The 16,845-nt window shown below is 50.3% G+C and overlaps 1 protein-coding gene and 1 long non-coding RNA gene across 3 annotated transcripts in view; one reads left to right on the top strand and one right to left on the bottom strand.

Moving 5' to 3' along the window:
• The window catches only part of XYLT1 (xylosyltransferase 1), a 306,482-nt gene that overhangs the window by 146,264 nt on the left and 143,373 nt on the right, over positions 1 to 16,845 (bottom strand). The window lies entirely within an intron of this gene.
• Positions 8,578 to 15,789, top strand: LOC144319053 (uncharacterized). Of its 2 annotated transcripts, none has more exons than XR_013384971.1 (5): positions 8,578 to 9,054; positions 10,633 to 10,881; positions 11,847 to 12,041; positions 13,275 to 13,372; positions 14,893 to 15,788. It is a non-coding gene; the product is annotated as an uncharacterized LOC144319053 (long non-coding RNA). The 2 variants fall into 2 exon arrangements; XR_013384972.1 differs by lacking the exon at positions 8,578 to 9,054 and adding an exon at positions 9,116 to 9,488 and having other exon boundaries at positions 14,893 to 15,789.

Below are 16,845 nucleotides of genomic sequence, written 5' to 3'. Positions count from 1 at the left end.
GGGGGGTGTCCTCCTGGGCCACATGGCTCGTGGCACCCTGCCAGGCTCTATTGAACTTCGGGGGTTGAGGGGGGCGGATGCAAGACCGCATCATGACCCACTTGTGTGCGTGCTGCCATTACCCAAGGTGGCACGTTCTGGTCACCCTGGAATGTGTCTGACGCCCATCCCTCCAACTGGGCTGAGCAAGGAGGCGGCGACGGGCAACCGCGGGGGCTCCGCTGTGGAGTGCGCTTCAAGCGCAGCTCTGAGATGCTCTTCTGGAAACCTGGCTGGGCCACTTCCTAGCTGCGTGACCTCGGGAAGCTTAGGTAGCCTCTCTGAGCTCTGGTTCCCTCCTGGGTGACACCAGTGCAATAAAACCACAATTCAGAGCACAGAGGTGAACGGTCAATATAAGGCAGCTGCTGCTTCATCAAAAATCCTACCTGCGGGGCCCGTCCCCTTCAAGCGTGGATTCGCACCTACAGACCGAGCACCAGGTATACGGGACGCACCGTTCTAAGCAGCAGGGCTGGGCCTGTGGGTAAGCCAGGGGCCTGCGCTCAGGGAGCTCACGTTTTAGTAAAATGAAACGGACAACCAGCTTACCGACTCAATAAAAAGATAAAAACAGAGGACGTGTGGAATGTCTTATGGATGTGAGGCTGAGCACCGCTTACATGTTTTTAATCCTCCCATTTTAAATGATTTTTAAAAAATATTTATTCATGAGAGACACAAAGAGAGGGGCAGAGACACAGGCAGAGGGAGAAGCAGGCTCCACGCAGGGAGCCCGACGTGGGACTTGATCCCGGGTCTCCAGGATCACGCCCTGGGCTGAAGGCGGCGCTAAACCGCTGAGCCACCCGGGCTGCCCTTAAATTATTATTATTATTTTTAAATATATTTGAAACAGAGAGAGAGAGAGAGCAGGCACAGAAGCAGGGAGAGCAGCAGAGGAAGAGGGAGAAGCAGGCTCCCTGCTGAGCAGGGACTCTGATGCGGGGCTCCATCCCAGGACCCCGGGATCATGACCTGAGCCAAAGGCAGATGCTTACACCGAGCCACCCAGGTGCCCCCATCCACCCATTTTAAAGGCGGTCCTGAGGCTTGGAGAGGTCATCTCAGCCAGTTGAGGAACCAGGCCTGTGTGGCCCCAGCACTGAGAAAGTGAGAAGAGGAAGTGAAGAAGGGCTAGGTGCCCGGGTGACAGGTGAAAGGGCCGTTTCTGCCTCTGCTTGCCCCTCCTGTTCTGGGAAGTGACCTGTGCCACCCAGGCTGGTTGGAGGATCTGGCTCCGGATAAGTTCCTTATCCGAGAGGCTGAGCGGGGGCACCTTTCCCTTTCCCGGCACGACCAGCCCTGCCTCTACCTCGCTCCCCTCTGCCCTCAGACAGCTCAAGCAGCAAATCCAGCAGAAGGTGGTTCTGGGAGACCCGATGGACCACAGTTGTTCAGGTCACTAGATGGCTCTTTCTGTGAACTTGAACCGTGCTGGTGGCTGGCACTAAGGAGGCTGTGAAGGCAGGCTGCTTTCCCTCTGGCTGGGACACGTCTCTGAGAAGTTCAGTGGAGCCCTCAGCTTCTGGGGGCCCCTCCAGGGGCTCATCGGGTCTCTGGGCTGCCTTACTGCCCCAGGGTAGGTCACCTATCTTTTCCCCCTAATCCCATTAGGATTTCTCACTGAAGAGGTGAGGCAGCAAGACAGGGACTCCCACGCAGACTACGAAATGCAGGCCAGATGCCCAAGTCCCCGCAGGTGCCCCCAACAGAGCAGCACTGCCACTTACTTCACGAGCTTTATGATCCATTCCACCCCCTGTAACTCCGAACGTCTGCTACCTGGGAGAGCACCTACTGTTTACTCCCTCGGTGAATCTCCATGTTTCTCTTTGACACGGGGGGATATTATTATCCACACTTGACACAAGAGTAAACTGAGGCTGGCAGAGGAGGTTCTGTGGCTCGCCCCAGCCAGCGTCACATGGGTGGGAAGGACAGGGCTGGCTCAGATCAAGCCCAGATCGGATTCCAAAGCTTGGGCTCTGAACTTCCCAGCCTCAATGGAGTTTTAGGCCGTGTCTGAACTCAGAATTAGGGAGGGGGATGGACTGTTCCCCTCCTGGTTGGACCTCAGGAAGCAGATGGAAATTCATGAGTTGCATCCACATGCCTACAGTCAAGACCAGGAAAATCCCAGCTACCATCAGGGGTTCAGGAATTTATGATACAGTCCTCTGCGCCTCCCCCTCCACCCCGCGCACCTTCCATCATTGTTGCCAGGCCAGCATTTCCTATGCGTTCTCCTCTAACTGGCCCTCCTTCCAGCCCTACAAAGAAGCTGTGTGGGCCAGCAGTCAGGGGCATGAGCACTGAAGTGGACTACCTGGGTCCCAGTGCCTTCTAAACGCTCTGCGACCTCAGGCAGGCCTCCTGGCTATAATCAGCTCATAGGATTGGCATGAGGAGCCCGTCAGTCACGCTGGCCAAGACTCGGGACAGTGCGTAGGCCACAAACCATAGTTGTTGACGGTGTTCCTATTACTAGTGGGAGATCTTTTCCGACAGATGAGTAAGCTGACGCTCAGAGAGGTAAAGGCACTTGCTCAAGACCACAGAGATTGGGGATTTAAACCACAGTGCCTGACTCTGGAGCTCAAGCTCATACCCACTCCCCAACCGAAACAGCCCCCTCAAGCCACAGACTGGCATTGAGGCTGCCTCTGGTTAGGGGTACGATACCTAAAAGAAAAATGGGACTGGCTGTTTAGGGGTGTGGAAGTCTGAAATTTCAGATATGTCCTGGACTCACTCTCTGGATAGAGAACAGGCTGAGGGGTCAGCTTCATGACAGTGTTCGGTTCCATCCGTCTCCAGGTCACTGACTGTTCTAGTAGGACAGCCGAAGAAGATCATGAGGGTCAGGCTGGGCCTCTTCCACTTCCCCCTTCCTATGTTAATTATCACTGGAAGCCCAGGTTCTATGTGCCTGTGGCAGCAATTACTAGACAACTGGACCCTGCAAGTCCTAGAAGAAGGCAGGCAGATGGCACCCCACCTCTGCTGGGCAGAGCCTTGCATATTATTGGGGACCTTGGCTTCATTCAGACCTCAGGGGTCAGCCTGTCTCCACCCCTAGGTCTCTGTCCTCTTGCTGTCCCTCTGTCCATCTGTCTCTCTTGCCTCCCCCTCATCCCACTGTCTTGCATCATTGTGCGATCCAAAGGCTGCCCGTGGCCTGGGACATTTATAAAGTTCTTAAACTTCTGAAGAATTGAGGTGGTAAAATTTAGTGGGTTTTCTTTATTGTTTTCTAAGATGGATCTAAATATTTTCCTAACATAAAAATGCTTATCAAACAAAGATAAAAATATTCTCTTGACTTATGACATATTTCAAAACTTGCCAGAGAAAAACCCAGAACACTCATATCACACCCCCAGGTACCAAATCTGTCATGCTTTATTCAATTCTTTAAAGAAATAAACTTTATAGATACAGTTGATGTATTTCCCACTGCTCAACTCCCATTTCTCAACAACCCAGAGGTCACTTCTGTCCTTCACACCTATGTGTTTATATCTCTAGTAAATACGTATGTGTCCACAGACAATATATAGCATTACTTTGTGTGTTTATAAGGTCGACAAAATGGCACCATGCTGTAAACATCCCCTTTGCAATTTGCTGGTTTTGTGCAATATTTTACTAGCATTTCTGCCCCCCTCCTCCCCCCTTCGTTTTTGCTTTTCTCAATGCTTCTTCCCTCAGATGACATGATGCGGTGAGAACGGGCAGCAGCATTTAGCCCGTGGATTCTCAACATTGCCTTCCCATTCCAATCACTTAGAAGCTTTAAAAATGCTGACGCCCCGGTTGCAATCATGGAGTTGGGGTGGGGGCCTGGGAATTGGGATTTTTTTTTTTTTAATTTTTATTTATTTATGATAGTCACACACAGAGAGAGAGAGAGGCAGAGACACAGGCAGAAGGAGAAGCAGGCTCCATGCACCGGGAGCCCGACGTGGGATTCGATCCTGGGTCTCCAGGATCGCGCCCTGGGCCAAAGGCAGGCGCCAAACCACTGCGCCACCCAGGGATCCCGGGATTTTTTTTTTTTAAAGCTCCCCAGTTGATTCCAGCGCATAGCCAGAGATGCGACCTTCCCCTGTGCTCTTCCTGCCATGAATCAGGGACAGCCAGGCCCAGACACCACGGGAAAGGAAGCACCACCTGTGGCCAGCCTGTAGCCCGTGGAACAGTGGACGTAGGAGAGGGACAGGAAGCAGGCGTAGGGGCTGTTGTTTCCGGTCCTATACCCCACACCCACCCCCGCAGTTGGCAGTGACTCTGCTAGGCCCCCTGGCACTCTCTGGATCCCTGTTCACCATCCACAAACTGGGCGTGTTGGGGAAGAGCAATACTTCCTAATGTTCAAGGTTATGTAACAGTCCACGGAGCGCCCCTAAATCATCTTGGGGGCCACACAACCCTCTTGGAAAAACACAGGACTAGAGTGTCCCTCTGGTTCCTTATCACTGGGTGTTCCAGGAGGCCAGAAGTCTCAGGCCATGGCTGAGATCACAGAGCAAGAAAGGGGAGTGAAGCCCCTCCCTTCCTCCCAGTCTCCCAGCAGAGCAATGGCAGATCAGAAGACCCAGGACTGGCTATGCTTCCTCCCCTTCTGCAGTCGGGCGGGCCTTCATGTGGCGTCACCTCCCACTTCCCCAAACTGTACGCCAGGAACTGTTCTGAGCACCTTGCAGAGACTAACTCATGTCAACCTCAGGGCAGCCCTTGGGAGGCGAACACTGTCAGCATGCCCATTTCCTAGATGGGGAAACTGAGGCACAGGAGGCACAGTGACTTGCCCAAGACCCTCCCCCAGCCCTGCGCCCCCGCCAGGAAGCAGCACTTGACCCCAGTGCACCGCAGCCCGTTCTCCAACGGCCGAGGGCTGCCAGCTGTCCTGTCCTAATTGCTGCACAGATGTGGCTGCTTCGGGGAGCAAGGCGGAGAGAAAGAGGGAAAAAACATTTTTAGAAATGATTTCCGACAGGCTACCAGATACTAAAATAACAACATTTGGTTTGTCTTGCTAGCTGGAGGCAAAAACCAGCTCAGGTGGGAGGAGGCGGCTGCAGGCACAACACAGACGAGGCCGGCTGGCCCCACGTCGGCCCAGTTCTGGAAGGGGCCCCTGCACCTCTGTCCCATCACGAAATGATACCCCGGGAGCTTCCATCCCGGTACTAAAGACGGTGGGGTGGGGGAAGGGGCTGGGTCTTTAAGATGAAAAGGTGGGGGGATCCCTGGGTGGCTCAGCAGTTTAGCGCCTGCCTTTGGCCCAGGGCGTGATCCTGGAGACCTGGGATCGAGTCCCACATCAGGCTTCCTGCATGGAGCCTGCTTCTCCCTCTGCCTCTCTCTCTCTCTCTCTCTCTCTCTCTCTCTGTATATCATGAATAAATAAAAAATCCTTAAAAAAAAAAAAGATGAAAAGATGGGCACTTCCAGAAGGCTGAGGCCCTTGCTGCACCCCGTGCCCAATGAGTAATTTTATTTTATTTGTATTTTTAAAATTTTATTTATTTGACATAGAGAAAGAGAGAGTGAGTGTATAGGCAGGGGGGAAGGGCAGAGGCAGAGGGAGAAGCAGGCTCCCCACTGAGCATGGAGCCCATAGCGGGGCTTGATCCTGCTGGAATCTGAGCCAAAGGCAGATGCTTGACTGACTGAGCCACCCAGGCGTCCCTTAATGAGTAATTTTAAATTCAAGGTGCAAAGCTGTAGGAAACAGGATGAGTAACCTGGGCCAGGTGGGGGCGGTGGGGAATATTCTTAGGGAAAGAGACTTAGCCTGTCCTGCACACTTACTGTACGCCACCGTTGCCAGGGATTTACCTGCATTTTAACATTTTACTCTCACACTGATCCTTCGATGTAGCCACTGCCTTCGTTACCCCAACATTTCACAGACATGGAAACTGAGGCACAGAAATGCTAAGCCACCTGCCCGAGGACACACAGCTAGGAAGTACCCGAAGCCAGAGCATGATCTCCAGAGCCCAGCACCTCCAAATGTCCTGCGTTTTGTGCATCTCTCTACACTTCTGAAACACCTAAGAAGAGCCCAGGTCCCGCATGAGTGGCTCAAAATGAACGGGCACATCCTGTCCTCACTTGGAAGGAAGGAGGGACTGGCTCTGGGAACCTGACAGGCTGGCACGTCTGGAGGCAAAAGGCAAGCCAACGGGAGCAGATGGAGCCCAGGCAGCAGATGTTAATGCAGTTTGCTTTTTCCATATGCTTTTCTGTTTAGCTGTAATAAGTGAATTGTTCTTTAATATCTGTCAGGAGCTTCAAACTCTGAAGGCCAGTGGCAGTCGCAGTCACTCAGAAAGACACAAAGGGAAACTGGCTGGGCCGTCTCATCACATCACAGAAGAAGTGTGCAGAGTGTCAAGAAAGATGCCAAGTACAGCATGGTCCAGGCCATATGTAGGCACGTACGCGCGTGTGCACAGTCACACGCACACACACTCACTCTCCAGGTTTGCCTTGACAGCCAGATTCTTGCTTGACATCCTAGAGCCTTTGCAAGCCCACATCGGTGTCCTTGCTACTCAGCAATAAGTATTAAGTGGAATTTCAAATTTTGCCTTTGGAAAAAAGAAAAGCTCCAATTTGAAAAATATACAAATGGCTCAAACTGCTTTGCTACTTGGGACGTGCAAAGCAATCACAACCCATCTTCTTGATAAAATGCAGCAAGAAAACTCTGGACTCCTGTCATTGGGCCTGTTTCTGGATTCTTTGTGTGTCTTGGGTTGGACATGGCCCTACTCATCACCACCACCACCATATGGATATGGGGTTTCGCTGTGCTGTAGACAATATTTTTTCCATCCCTATTTCCACTTGACAACAACTATGAGTCTCAGACAGTGTTTCACCAAGTTCCCACTTTCCTCAGGACACTGCTGTGATTCTCTTGACAGCAATAAGATCTCCCCTTGTGCCCTTACGTCAGACAGGGAGCACGGAGGGAATGGCCTCTTTTTTTTTTCTTTTTATTTATTTATGCATGAGATACAGAGAGAGAGGCAGAGACATAGGCAGAGGGAGAGGGAGAAGCCGGCTTAGTGCAGGGAGCCTGATGTGGGACTCCATCCCAGGACCCTGGGATCACGACCTGAGCCACCCAGGTGCCCCAGGCCTCTTGTACTTCACTCTTCCACTTTCACACAGAGGAGGTACAAGACCTGACCTGAATCACAGCATTACCTGTGACCAGCTGGGGGCCTTGGGCAAGTTACTTCTACATCTGCAAGCCTCAGTTTCTGCCTCCATAGAATGGGACAAACTAGTTCCTGCCCTCAACAGGCTTGTGAAAATCGAGTGAGAAAATGTAGGTAAGGTACCTGGCACAGTGACAGGCACGCGGCACGCACTCGGAGATCAGTGACTATTACTGTTTGTCATTACCACCGTTCTGTCCATTACCTTTCCTCTTCATTCATCTCATTGATATTCAAGCACCTTCTAGGCAATATCCATCATTCTAGGTGCAAGGTAGCGAGGTAAGGAGGTGCATGGAACTTACATTCCACAGGCAAAGAGAAAACAGAGCCACACACAGTTGTAAAACATGCCATGATGTGGAGCTGAGTTCTTTAAAGATGCACAAAGCAGGGGATCCCTGGGTGGCTCAGCAATTTAGCGCCTGCCTTTGGCCCGGGGCGTGATCCTGGAGTCCTGGGATCAAGTCCCACATCAGGTTCCCTGCATGGAGCCTGCTTCTCCCTCTGCCTGTGTCTCTGCCTTTCTCTCTCTTTCTCTCTCTCTGTCTCTCATGAATAAATAAATAAAATCTTAAAAAAAAAAAAAAGATGCACAAAGCGGGAGAAGGTGGTGGATGGCATTTCAGATGGGGGTCAGGGAAGACCACGCTAGGAGGTGGCATTCAGGCTGCAGCCCGCTGACAGGAAGGAGCCAACATAAGAGGATTCTGGGCGAGGGGCATCAGGCAATAGGAATGATAATAGCAAAGTTCAACAGGCAGGAGTGAGCTTAGGCTATGCAGGTAGGGTGTTAGGATCCCAGGTGTGACAGGAGAGGAAGGTAGGGGTCTGGTGGGGACAGGCCTTGCTGTCCTTGGTGAGGAAAGGCACACTCATTCCAAGCGCCCTGGGAAGCCACTGCAGGCTTTTTGAGCAAAGAGCACACTGTGATCATCAGCCTTACTTTTCAGAAAGGTCCCTGGGCTGGGCCACCGAGAGGCCCTCGTGCTCACCTCTTGCCTACACAGCAGAAAAAGGAGAGGCGGGGACAGAGGTGGAGGCAGCCCTTCCCAAGCCCAGGATGATGAAAACCCACTGCCCAGGCACTGCTCCAGCCTCTCCCATCTCAGAAGTGTTGCCCGGGACAGGTTGGGGACAGGCACAAGTAAAACAGGAAGTGACAGGAATTTAATAGTCTTTGGCTGCAAGGTTGGGTAACCATAATCACCCAGCACCCCATTGTGATCTCACACCAGTAAATGGGCCTAAATCACAATTCTAATGAGTCTCAAGTACCAGGCTAGAGCTTATTAATTTGAAGAGCCCCAGCAGCCTTAGGTACCTGTGCTGGAGGGGCTGCTTCTAATCTGCTGTCAGGAGGCCCCTGGCCGCCTCCTTCTGGTGACTCGGTGGCATAATTAATGACTTTGGCACTTCCCACCAGACCTGGGGCTCTGATGCTTTCTGACCTGGGGCGGCCCCTGTCATCTGATAGGCTCAGAGGGGGAGATGCTCACCTGCTGGATTGGGCAGCTGCGAGTTCATGCCCTGGACCAAGAGGCAGCATCATACAGGCCTGGCTGCAAGTTCCACATGAATGCCTGCAAGCTCTGATTTCTGTGGCCTTGGCCGTGATGCCGTTCACCTGCAAGCCAGCATTCACATGGCTCTTGCTTTCTGCTTCCTTCTGTTTTATGGCTGGGATCCTCCTCCTCTCTTCCCACAGACCTCCGATCCTATGTTTGCTAAGGAACTTTCCACGCTGCGCTCGGCTCACTTGGTAGCAAGGGTAAAACCTCCACCCAAATATGCCATTCTGAGAACTTATGCAGTTTATAAACCCCAAGGATCTGGCCCCAAATCTGGTGTGTGTGTGTGTGTGTATGCACATGCATGTGAGCACACATATGGGTTGTGCCAACACCATCACATTAGCAGCAGCTAATGTCTGGAGCTGAGCACCCATGTCCCCCAACCTGTGCTAAACACTTAATTTGCATCATCTCCCTTAACCCTCCCAATACATCTACAATATAGGATCTCTTCATATTCCCATTTTACAGATGAAGAAACTGAAGCTTAAAACGGCTCAGAAACTTGCCCAAGGCCACACAGCTAGCAATTGGGAGGACTGGGGATTTGAGTCAGACTCGTTTCAGTCCATAAGTCAAACCCTCTCACCACCACACTTCCTTGAACAGGTGGACAGAAAGTGGATTACAGGTGGGCAGTAATGGGTGGGAGGGCCGTTAGGTACTGGCTAGACCATCAGGGAGGAGGATGACAGATAACAGAGTTAGAGAAAAACGAATAAAGCCAGAGAATCTCTTCAGGTTCTCGGTCAAGCAGTACAAATGCCCATCAGCCAGGGAAGCTGTCTTCCTTGCCATCCCTTAAGTATCCATGGGTGTTTACTCATGACAGAGTCTCCAGCCCAGATGGACTTGTCACCCACATGCATCCTTGGTCATTCCAGCACTAAAACTGGCTTAGATTGGGGGCACCTGAGTGGTCCAGTTGGTTAAGCATCAGACTCTTGGCTTTGGCTCAGGTCATGATCTCAGGGTCATGAGATGGAGCCCCGCGTCTAGCTCTGTGCTGGGCATGGAGGCTTCTTAAGAGTCTCTTTTCCTCTCTCCCTTTGCTCCCTCCCTTAAAAAATCGGCTTAAAGGTTAACATTTATGTGCTCACCAAACAGCATCTTATACACATTAACTCATTTGATCCTCATACATAATGACCCCATGGGAAGGTGTCGTCATCTTCATCATCATCATCTCAATTTTTTAAAGATGTATAAGTCGAGGCAGAGAAAGTTTAAGCAAGCTGCCCAAGGTTTTACATCTAGGGATTGGCACAGTGGGGTTTGAACCAAGGTCTCCTGCTGTCCTAACCATCAGGCGCAACCATTGTTTACTGGACCTTTATACTATTCTAAGCATTTTACAAATACTTTGTGTCATACACAAACTTATGATTCTGGTACTATCTTTATCTCTGTTTTACAGGTAAGAAAAATGAGGTTCAGAGAGGTTGGGCCCTCCCAATGCTCAGATCAGGCTACTGTTCACTTTGTGAGAATTACAGGAAAACAAAACAAAAAAGAAGAATTGTCCCTTACTCTGGGCAATGGCAGTGCAGAGTTTAGGTCTTGATGATTAGAGTGCCCGCTGAATTTTAGCTCCTACTTACTCCTCTGTGCAGTGCGCATCCTGGGCAACTCTACAGAGCAGCACTGTAGCCAGCTAATAAATGGCAGAACTGAAATCCCAACCCAGGTCTGACTTGGATCTGGTTTTAAATTACTACACATATCCCATCACCCACCTCAGGATTTATTTCCTTCTTTTTTTAACCCAATACTAGATTCAAATTCATCCAAGACTGCTCAGAAAATGCCCTGTCCACTATCCTTGAGTGGGGAAAAGCTCAGTAAAGGTATGCTGGCCAGGAGCAGAGGCTTCCAGAACAGACCCCCTCCATCTCCAGGGGCTGTGACTACTTCTTCACAGGCTCAGAAAGACTCTGGGCTCATGGAAGGCAACTCAACTCTGAAACAACTGTCCAATCCTCGCAGCGGGTATCATGGGGGCTTTATCTCCCCGCCCCAATCAGGTAGGCACTTTGCACAGTGACCCTTCCTGATCTACGCTGTCAGGCTGCAATTTAGCCATTCGGAGGATTCTGCTTGAGGCTTCTGCAGCCAAGAGCTTGCTGCTGGGGACGCTCCCAGGGCCCTAGACTTCGAGCAGATGTCGCTCTGTATTAAGGGCCCACTGTGCTGGACTTGGGGATCTCTGCTAAATATTCCCAAGAGAGAAATCAAATGAGGAAAAGGGGATGGGTAAAGGGGAGAGAGAAAGGGGGAGAGAGAAAGAGGGACAGATGGAGGAAGGGAGAGAGGGGGAGAGGGAGAGATGGGCGGGGGTGGTGGTGGTACCAAGTATCTGAAGGAAAAAAACAGGGACACAAACCCCCAAGTCTGTCTGGAATGGAGAGACTGGGCCTTCTGCCTGGGAGTAGAAATCTTTTTTTAAAAAAAGAGCTTACTTTTATTAATCACTTAGTTACAAAGACCAACAGTGAGTCTAATATGTGCCACCTACTATATTAAGCACACTTCTTCGACAGGGGACCTGTAACAGTTACCTGCCCTTCCCCAGTAGAAGAATGGCACCTTGCCCAAGCAGGGAGGCCATAAGATAAGCCAATCACCAGCAAAACCCTTGGGGAGTAACCCCAGGAGCGCAACCCCACTAGTCCAGCATGGCGATTTCTTATGTGCCTGCTGCATGCCAAGGATTGTGCAAGACTCTTTTGTTCCTATTGGGGTTTGGCTTATTATGAGTACAGCAGACTGAGTGTAACTGAAGGCTCCCAGCAATGGTCTGTGGTATCCATGACCTTGGCAGTGTGACTTCGTACCTCCTCCCATCAAGAGGTGGAGGCTATTTCCCCAGACCCGGAAGATGGCCTGCCCGGGGAACTTGCTTTGGCCAAAAGAAACTGATGAAAAAGACCCTGCTTCAGTCTAAGTTCAGTTTCAAGAAGCTCATGTGCATACTCTCTCTCTCTCCCAGAACCCTGTGCTGCCATGTGGAAAGCTGAGGTTCATCTACTAGGGGATGAGGGAACACGTGAGGGAAGTCCACACGTCCCAGCTGAGACAGCCCTAGAGCAGCCTAGAACAAATAGATCCCCAGACACGAGAGCCACCCAAGATTACAGGAGCCACACCACTGAGACCAGGGATCCTCTAGCTGACCCAAAGACCTGTAAGTAATAATAAATAACAAAACCAGTTACTGTTTTATATGGCTAGGTTTTGGGGTACTTTAATTACCTCAGTGATACAATGAGCATTATTACACAGAGAAAGAAATAGCCTCAGAGACAGGAAGTTACCATCTAAGGTCATTTAGCTATTAAGTGGCGGAGGAGGGATTTTGCACCATTATTAGGGATTGCGGATGATAATTTACAGCAGGGAGAAAAAGGAAACCCAATTCTGTAGAGGGCCAGCTAATGAAGATCTTTGCCTTTGTAGGTCATGTAGTCTTTGTTAGAACTACCCGACTCTGCCAAGTGTGAGAGCGGTCATAAACTACACCTAAACAAGCAGGGGTGGCTGTGTTCTAATAAAACTTTATTTACAAAAACAACTAGAGGGCCAGATTTGGCCCCATGAGCTACCAACTGCCACATCCTTCTCAAGACCACTTCCCGACACCTTCGCCCTTTGTGCCAGCCCTTCTTCCTTTCCCTGTTGTCTCACTATTCCTTTTCTCTAGGATTTCCACGTAAAAACCCCTCAATTATCTTCTGCCATTTTCATACTCTGCTCCACGACATGTGACAACTAACTCTAAACCCGGCGGCTTTGTTTCCCCAGCGTGTGTGTGACTCGACTCCCTAATTTTGCAAATCTCTGTCATTTCCAAAAATCAGTTTGACTGATGTGTTTTCCCAATGTTAGGTTGATAGCTCTCTGGGTTTCCCTAGGTATGGGAACTTTAAAAAGTTATGATTGTATTCTAAATCCAAGACCCAACATCATCACTGTGACAGTTGGGAATGCAAATTACTCCTGTTCAGAACATTAAAAAAAAAAAGTTTCAGTTCTGTAGCTACAGATATTTGACTCGCTCTATAAAAATTTTACCCTTCACCCCCTAAAAAAGATCCACAGTGACGCAGAAGTAACTCGGGGAGCTGTTTCATCATCTCGCACACCCAGTCTCTGGGGCAACCTCTCTCTAAGAAGCAGGAAAGGCGTGTGATGATGACTTCTTGCAGGGAATACAAATTGGGCTGGGGGAAATGAAATCCCAGAGGTTTCCAGTACTAAGGAAACTCATCTACCTCACCTTGAAAATAGTGTTACAATAGATTTCAATTTCTTCACCTCTTTCTGGCCCTTTCCACTTCTCCGTTGTCCTACTTAGAATATAGGACCTTGGCAATTAAAGTGAATTCTGAGCTCTGTTATTTTTTTCCCCCAATTGAAGGGAAAAAAGAAAAAAGAGACAGACAGACTTGAGAGTTTAGCAAAAGGAACTCATCCAGCTTTGGGGCTGAGAGCCACGTCTTGAAAATTTCATCCAAGGTAAGTCAGGGCTAGTGTCAAACTTTCCGTAATTGTTAACAACCTCCTAAGTGAAAATACAAATGTCTATCTGGACTGCTTTTAAGTTCTAAAGTTCCAACGCTAGGAAGGCAGAGGAAGGCCCATCTCCTGTTTTCTCGTGGTTAAATTCCATATCCAAGAAGGGCTGGCCTCTGTCTCAGCACCTGGCACTGAATGAGCTACTTCTAGAGGTGGCCATATGACCAAGGCCAAGGGCAAGGGCAAAGTGAAAAAAGACGCCTCATGGAACAGGATCCCCTGACTGCATGGAGGTACCAGTGCATTCCACGTCCAGAATCGTCTACTGTACTTGGGGCGCCCCAAACAGTTCAAAGCACTCAAGGAAGACCCCCAAGCTTGCCACAGAGCATGCGTCTGTCAAAGTCCCTGAATGACACACACTTGCCCTGTGCCAGAGGCGGCATTAATCACTTCTAACATAATTATCCCCATTATACAAAGAAACCAAGACCAAGGCCAAGGGTCCACAAGCAGGGAATGGCAGAGCTGAAATTCTTAGCCTGCTCATCTGATTTCAGAGGCTTCTCTGAATCAAGACAAAATAACTTGACTTAGTGAATGATCCTCTTTTGTGGGGTCGACCAAGTACAGGTGGGGACAAGGTCCTGGTATTGGTCAACTCCCACAGCTCTGCCACGAATCCCCGATCAGCCTCAGGCCATCTGAAAAATGACTTAACACAGAACTTGTATCTGATGAGCAGCATCAAATAAGACATGGGGCCTTTGAGGTTGGTAGCAAAGGATTATTATTTCCCATTGCACAGATGTAGAAACTGGGGCCCAGGGAAATGAAATAGTCTGTCCACCAGCCTATTAGTGGCAAAGCCAAGAACAGACCATGGGTGCTGGCCTTCCAGGCCACAGCCAACAAAGGGGTATGGGTTTGGCTGAGTGAGATGTGCCCAACTGGATTTTGCACAGTCTTTACACACTCCAAGGCCAGGAATCCTGTGAGCCTGTCGACCTGTGTTTCCCGAAAGCTTTGAAATCCAAAATATGCTTCACATCTGGAGTATGCTGAAAAGAGGTTCAGGGGTAGAAGATGCTTAAATAAAAGACATATACAAAGACAGACAAAGCTGGAAATTGTGGTGGGTTTTTTTTTAATCTCAGTAGTTATTTATGTCTGTCTTCCATGTTACAAAAAAAAGCTTAAGAAAAACACACAGTTCCACTGACCAAAAATCAAAGAGACCAAACACAGGGGGTAGAGAGAAGTAAGGAAAGGCATCAAGACAAAAGATCCAATATGAAATTTAAGTTGCTACCAGGAGCATGGTAAACATCCAGAGAATGACCAGAGGTCCTGGGCACTCGAGAGAGGTAGAACTCTATCTCGAAGCTTCCTGGCAGACAGTGCAAAAAGGGAAACACAATTAGTCAACCCTGTGTCACAGATGGGATTCCTCACTTTGCCAAAATGATTCTTTGTCACCCCTCCTTTTTCAGTACCATTAGCTGTGTTCCATTTCCCAGGTATTAATTCTGTGTCTGCATCTGTTGAGCTGATCTGGAATGACCCGCAGCAAGGCTCTGCAGAAAAGCTTCTGAAATCAGATGAGCCGGCTGGTCGGCATCCCTGCTACTGTCAAGTGTTTACTTACTGAGCATCACCTGAACAGACTGCCGATGAAGAAGCTTAAAGCCACTTTAGTAGGAGACGGTGCTACCAGAATAGCAATCGGAAAGGAAGCAGAGAAAAGTCGGGAATTTAAAGTGGAAGTGGATGACAAAACGTACCTCTGGGTTGACGTCATCTGCACGGGGCCACGATGCTTCCAAAACCCCTTTTCTGCACAAAGTGACTGCGTGGGAATAAGGGGACCCTTCCCCAATTCTCTCCATGCCCTACCTTGTCCCGCTGGTGAAGGATGGGAAGCTCACGCTGTTGACCTCAGCCCCAAGCCCTAAGTGGGCCACATGACTAAAAGGCTGGGCAGGAACCACACTTGGGCACTCGCTGTACCCCGAACTCCATGCAACGGAGCTGTGAACTGTCAGGCTCCCTGGAAGACATGGGAGCATCATGGGGCCAAAATTCGGATCCCCAGCAAAGAGAGAAGTGTACCTCAGCCCCTCACCCCTGCCCTGCTCAAGAGCCCCGGGCTTGGGAGCAGCCTTTTATCAGACCTGTGTGCTGGGCTGTCAGGAAGTTGATTCCCTATCTGCTACTCTGGCTGATGTGCGGGGATCCTAGGAAGCCAGGAGGCAAGAGGGGTGGGTGACCAGCAGGACAGGGTACCTGCCACCCCGGGGTTTAGTAACCACTGATACCACCAGAACCCTCTAACACTGCACTGTGGTATTTAATCTTTCGTGGCATTGACCTGCGAGCATCTCCCTAATGCAACCGCCACTTAGCGGAGCCGCTGTAGCTCCCTTAGGATAGCTGTACCAATTAAATAACATGACACTTTAGAGGTGTAAAGCTATGTATTTACTCCCAAACCGGAGGCTTGAGGGCTCTTACTTAAAGATTTTAAGCAGAGGGGGATAAAAAAAGTTTCCCTCTTAGGAGTCAACATCAGTGACCACTGTTTGCTGTGCAGAAAGGCCGGGTGTGGATGCGCCTCAGGGGGCGGCGAGGGGCAGAGGGCAGCATGAGGGCCACGCGCCCAGCACGGGCTTGGAGAGGAACGGGTTCAGATCCTACTGACATGCTATGGGATTCTGAGCTCATTATTCCATCTCTCTGCACCTCGTTATCTCCATCTGCAAAATGGGGCCAACATAGCCATCACCCAGTAGAGGAGATTAAAAGAGAGAAAGCGTTCACGCCACAGTAATTAGGAATCCCCCAAGCAAGCACGCAGTTGAAGGCCGAGCACCTACTCAGAATCGGTGGCTGTTCTCCCTGCAGGGGCTCACTCTTGTGCTAGGCTCAATCTGAGAATCTGCTTCTGTCCCATTCTTTAGGGGCTTCTCACAAAGATGGGGTGGGGAAGGTGGGGAGGAAGGGAAGGTTTCTGGAAAACCTGGTTGCTGGGGCCAGGCTCAACTTGGCAGGTGTCACTGGCAGCCGAGGACACATGTCTGAGGACCGGGCACCCCGGGGGCTATCTCAAGGCTGCTCCAGTGCAAGGGGCAAATGATGGGCTTGCTGGCCAGCCCGACTCATCAGAGGATGTGTCACTGCTTGAAAGTACAAAATAAGCAGAGTGCAGGTAACTAAACACTATTTTTATCACCGTTCTGACACTCTCATGCCACAGGCAAAGGCTGCTGCTTGAGGGAGGATGTTTATTCAGAGCAAGGGGCCGCCTGAATACCAATGGGGCTGCTGGCAGGAGGTGGGGCCGCTGGGGCTTCTAGGGGTCAGTGCAGGAGGGGCACAGGGCAGGGCCACGGCCATGTGGGGACAGAGCAGGGCTGAGCCAACAGAGAGAAACACCTACCTCTGCAAACTCAGCTCTGCGCCCTGTGCCCTGC

This window comes from Canis aureus, chromosome 8, assembly GCF_053574225.1.
Source record: "Canis aureus isolate CA01 chromosome 8, VMU_Caureus_v.1.0, whole genome shotgun sequence".
In the NCBI taxonomy this organism is placed as follows: Eukaryota; Metazoa; Chordata; class Mammalia; order Carnivora; family Canidae; genus Canis; species Canis aureus.
Note: the sequence above shows the minus strand (reverse complement) of the source record. Positions and strands in the feature narration are given on the sequence as shown.